We start from the raw sequence: 5,156 nt of genomic DNA on the forward strand, positions 1-5,156 counted from the left end.
GATCAGCAGTTTATAAAACAGACTTCAAATAGCAAGAAGAATGTTGTTTGACGAGGCTACTTTTTCGTACATTCACATCAACATCCAACAATAGCTTTTCATTGACCCACAATAAAGATGACCTTCATTGTTGATTTCTCTGAGATTGTTGTGATTTCCTTTCTTCTACTCAGTCTTAATCTTGAACTTACCATGAGACCAAATTGATGTTCATATAGCCTATAATTTTGGTATCATTTAGTCACAATTGTTGAAGCAACTCCTCACCAACACATATCGTAACAATGCCAATCCTCTTGTCCTTCAAAGCAAGGCATGTGATGAGATTGATAATAATATGAGCCCCAATGGCAATGATAGGATTGTCGTATAGACACTACTCCACCACTAATATTCACATGATCAGACATTCGCCACATGTACATATGTACTCATACACATAGTACATACATAGACACATGTCACATACTACTTATCCTTTCTCCTTCTTTACATACTCATACACATGACTCACACACACCTCTCCACACACACACACACACACATTACTCAGCATTACATCTACTCTTGTATTCATACATACATATACACAATTCTTAGAACCAAAAGATTTGAGGTACTCATGGTCCAATAACTTGAGCTAGTCAGATCTTTGAAGCATGCATCTTGAAAGTTGCAAAGCAAGATAGAGCTTCACCTAAAACCCATAAATGCTAAGGGACTTCCCCTCTTCATAGACTTGAGTACAAATAATACCTCCCTTTAAATGAATGGTTTATCCAAGAGCAAGCTAATTTGAGCAAGGTGCCAAGGACTCTCTCCATTTCCACATCCAAGATTTTAGCAACACTCTAAGACCAATCAACAACACTCTTGGACTGAACTTCAACTAGCACTGAGAGATGCTTGTGGAAAAAATTAGCATATCCTAGTCATCAGTAAAGGCGTATCTATTTTTGTTCTAAATAAATGTGATAGTCTCGGCATATATATATATCCCATAGCTTATAGATACTATGGCCAATTTAAATATTTATTTCAATATTTGTTTTGCATGAATGGCAAAAGAGCCTTCAAAATCTCGATACACCTTAGAAATGTTGGAAAATAAAAAAATTTGGAGTGTAACTCAACCTACTCGAGTTTCAAAAAAAAAAAGAAAAAATAAGAGTATAGCCATTTGGTGACATATAGCCACTAAAATCATCTATGGGTAGGATGCCCAAGAGAGGGTGGAAATCCTGGTTCACAGTGGTGGAAAAAATGCAAAAGGGACACAAATCCTATTTCATAGGGGTACAAATCCTAAAATACAAAAGGGACACAAACCCTTATCCTAAAATGGTGTACCACCCTGGAAAAATAAAAAATCCTAACCTTAGTTTTGGTCTATATAAGGATGGTAGGTCTCACTTGTATTCACCCTTTTGGTGCATCTATGTTGTGGAAGCTCTATCAGTGCAACTATTGAAGTTTTCGATTCTCTTATTCTATTCAATCATCTTGCCTGCATTGTTGAGAGTGGATAAGAGAGAGAGAGAGTGAGAGGTGTGTCTAGTGTGAGGGTATGTCACCTTCTTTTCTTCTTCTTCTTCTCTACTATCTTCTTGCCTTGTTGGTGTGCTGGTGGTAAATGCAAAAGAGAAATAACATTGAATCATATTTCTTGGATCCTCAAACCATATTCAAGCCTTTAATCTTTTTAATTACAATCTGGGAAGGTAAGATAGGTGAGTTCACTACACCTCGCAACTAGTCTTGTATTCTTGCTTTCTTGGGATAAAGAGGAGAATACATGCTTAGTTAGAGTGAAGTGTCAAGAGATAAGGTGAGAGATTGTTGCCAAAGTGAGTTGCAACTCTTGAAATAATAGAAGTCCATCTCAACTATTGTATATTTAGCCCAATAGCAAACCATCCCCAAGTATAGATAATTCCTAACCAAGTATGATCATGATAAGAGAACTAAAACAATCACCATAAAGATATGAGAAGGCATACAAAGAGTGGAGATTCTCCTTTTTGTAAAGCTCATACATAGGGATCTACACCTATTAGAGTGGTCATTTGGGAGAGAAACTTGGGAGAAAACTAACATTGTGGCAAAATTCAAATTCACAAAGTATGAAATGGGTAATGATGGGGTTAAGCTTCCCTGATCCTAACTTGAAATTGTATGCCATGCTGATACAAACATTGTTCTCTAGCACTTTCCATTACAATCAACAAGATCCACTTGGACATTTTGAAGATTTGGTTATAGGATTCCTATAAAATATAGATCTAAATACTTATGCAAGTAACACAATCCATGTAGTGGCCAAAGTACATAATGATGCTACTAAGTATGAGGAGGTCCTTGATGGGGAGTAAGAAACCTACAATTGCAAATGCTACAAGTAAGACTGCTATGGTTAGATTTGGAGGTATACTAACCACCATCATTGATGAAGCATTGAATGATCCTAATATAGCCAAGGAATTGAAAAAAAGTACCTAGGAAGACAACACAATGTCATGAATGTTTGTAGAAGATAACTTGAAAAGAAAGGGAGACTAGAAAGATAGGTAAAACATGGATAGATGCAAGAAGTAGAGTTCTCTTAGACATCACAAACTAAGAAAAGGCTACAAACTCAAAAGGAAAGGAAGATAGAAGAGGAGAGAAGGAAAATGTCTGAAAAATGTAGCAAGCTGAGCTAGAGGCCATTCAAAAGTAGAAAAAAGAAAAATAAAAATTAGGAGAAGATACACAGAAGGATGACTAGGAGAAGAGCAAGGAGAAAGGTTCCACCAATGGAGAGAAGAAGAAGATGTTAGATAGTAATCTTTTTAGAATTTAGACTTGTAGAATTGATATCTCAAGATCTAAAAATAAAAGTTTATGACTAGAAAAAATTAAAAATTCCCTCAAAGTAGTCAAAAACTTACTTTTGGGATTTTCTAGATTCAACATAGATAACTGTTGGTTTCAAGCATGGTAATTGAGAGGCACAATGTCAAGGTGGATTGTAGATGCTCTTGCTCATTAAGACATGTGATTCATGCTAAGTGAGGTGATTCAAGAGATGTGTGTGCATGTGTGTGCACAAGTAATAGGAAAATGGCTAAGATCAAGAGTAATTTTATTCATTATGAGATGTCTCATATATAGGCCCAATACCATCAAGTGAGAACCAAGCTTTTCTTACATCATAGGTGAGCTAGATGCCACTTTGCACCAAATCCTCTATCTAAAATTACTTATGATCCCTTTTCTATTATTTTAGAGCTAGTTTTCATACTCTTTCCATGCCCAACATCAAGTGTATACTCTTATGATTTCAAATCCTAACAATACATATGCAAGATAACAATATTTTCAACACCCTCCCATGGTCCAAACATGGCATATTTTGGCTCATGTGGAATTAGGTTGAGTTTACATCAATCTTCATGTGGAAGGGCTTAAGACTATCAAGTAAGATCCTAAGAAAGCATTGAGTCTGACATCTTGGATACTAAGGTACTATTCCAAGAAAGCATTGATTTGATTACTTGGCTACCAAGCTAGTAACCACTATTCAACAAGCTTAGTAAATAGTAAAGCTACTATATTTTAGCTTTTATCAATGTCCAACCTATTAGGTCCTTTCCAATATTTGATGGTGTTTCTTAGATTGATTTTTCCAAGCTCTTCATATCTATGAAATCTTTGTTTAGCTTTTCTCCTTTTGGGTCTTGTTTTTGGATCTCCATGAACTTTTTTCCTGTTTAAAATTTCACCATATAAGTCCAAGAAAAGTGAAGACTCACTATGCTTAATAGTAAGAACTTCATAGTTTCTTCATGTAGTGAGACTCTAATAAAACATTTGAAACATTGATTAATGGGATGGAAAAAATCTTTAGATTGGTATAGACCTTCCAAAATTCAAATTTAGAGTGATTAATCATGCAATTGAGGGGCCAAGCATAGATTGCTATGCATAACGGTAATCATATAAAGTGGCTTTAAAACAGAATGAGAATCATAATACTTGTCAAGATCAAATTAGCAATCAATAGTTGTAAATATCAAACCAGCCATCATGGTGATGATGATGATGATTAGTGGATATATTCACCTTTGAGTTGATATTTGTGGGAATTTTTGTGCATCCACACAATCACGAGATCAAGGAAATAGCTATGGAGGATGATGTAAGAGAGTAAGACAGACAAGCTAGATACAAAGTAGAAATGTAGTTGCAATGATAGATCCAAGTATTGTCTATTATAATGAGAATGAGCCTCTTGAATAAGTTGAGGGAAGTAGCTTGTTTACATCATGAGTGATGCCATGAGTCCAACTACTTCTCTTAAAATGGTCCAAATAAATCTCTCCCTTTTTCCACCAACTAGGGGAGAATTCACATGAGCATGTTAGAAAGGTCTGTTTCCAACACCCTCCCTCCTTGGTATGAATAATAGGCAAGTAATGTACAATGTAGGTGATGACTGGCAAATCAATGCAAATATAGGCACAAAAATATGCTCACATGGAAACAACTTTTTGTAAAATGACTCATTGCAATTGTACCCCTTTGTTAAAATTTCAACTATGAAGCAATGTAAAATGTGTAGTCCAAAAGAGACACACTATAAAATATTGCTAGGAAAAGGAAAGGTCAAACCCTTTTGTCTCATTCCAAAAATTGAAAGGTCCTTAGACCTTAGTCCATGTATGCATATTTGAATTTTTATAATTCAAGAAAGGAAAAGGAGGTGGTTGCAGCCGTGGGATTTGGGGAGGTGGGAGGTTGAGGTGGTTACACCCTCTCTCTTCCTTTATCTTCTCTTGTCACGGTTCATTTCTCCCTCTCTCATTTTGGCACAACACTTGCCTTCTTGTTCTTGCTTTTCTCTCTTGTGCTCCTTTGCAAAATCTAATGGAGAGTGAGGAAGAGGAAGTCTAGGGTGAGGATGGAAGAATTGTCCAATTTCTTGTGTGCCTTCCTCTTGTGTGTTTGGAGAGCATGGATTCTTGGTGAGAAGGAGAGTTTTCTTGCAGGTTTTTGTGGCCAGCAAATGTATTTGTAGCGTCTCTTGGCCGGTTCGTGGTTCATATTGTGTTGTGGCAGGGTGCTCTTCAGTAGGATAGGATAGATATGGGCTAGATGGCACTCACTCTAAAAGA

Source organism: Lygodium microphyllum, chromosome 2 (genome assembly GCF_053477565.2).
Source record: "Lygodium microphyllum isolate KBCC chromosome 2, Lygodium_microphyllum_v1.1.10, whole genome shotgun sequence".
NCBI lineage: Eukaryota > Viridiplantae > Streptophyta > Polypodiopsida > Schizaeales > Lygodiaceae > Lygodium > Lygodium microphyllum.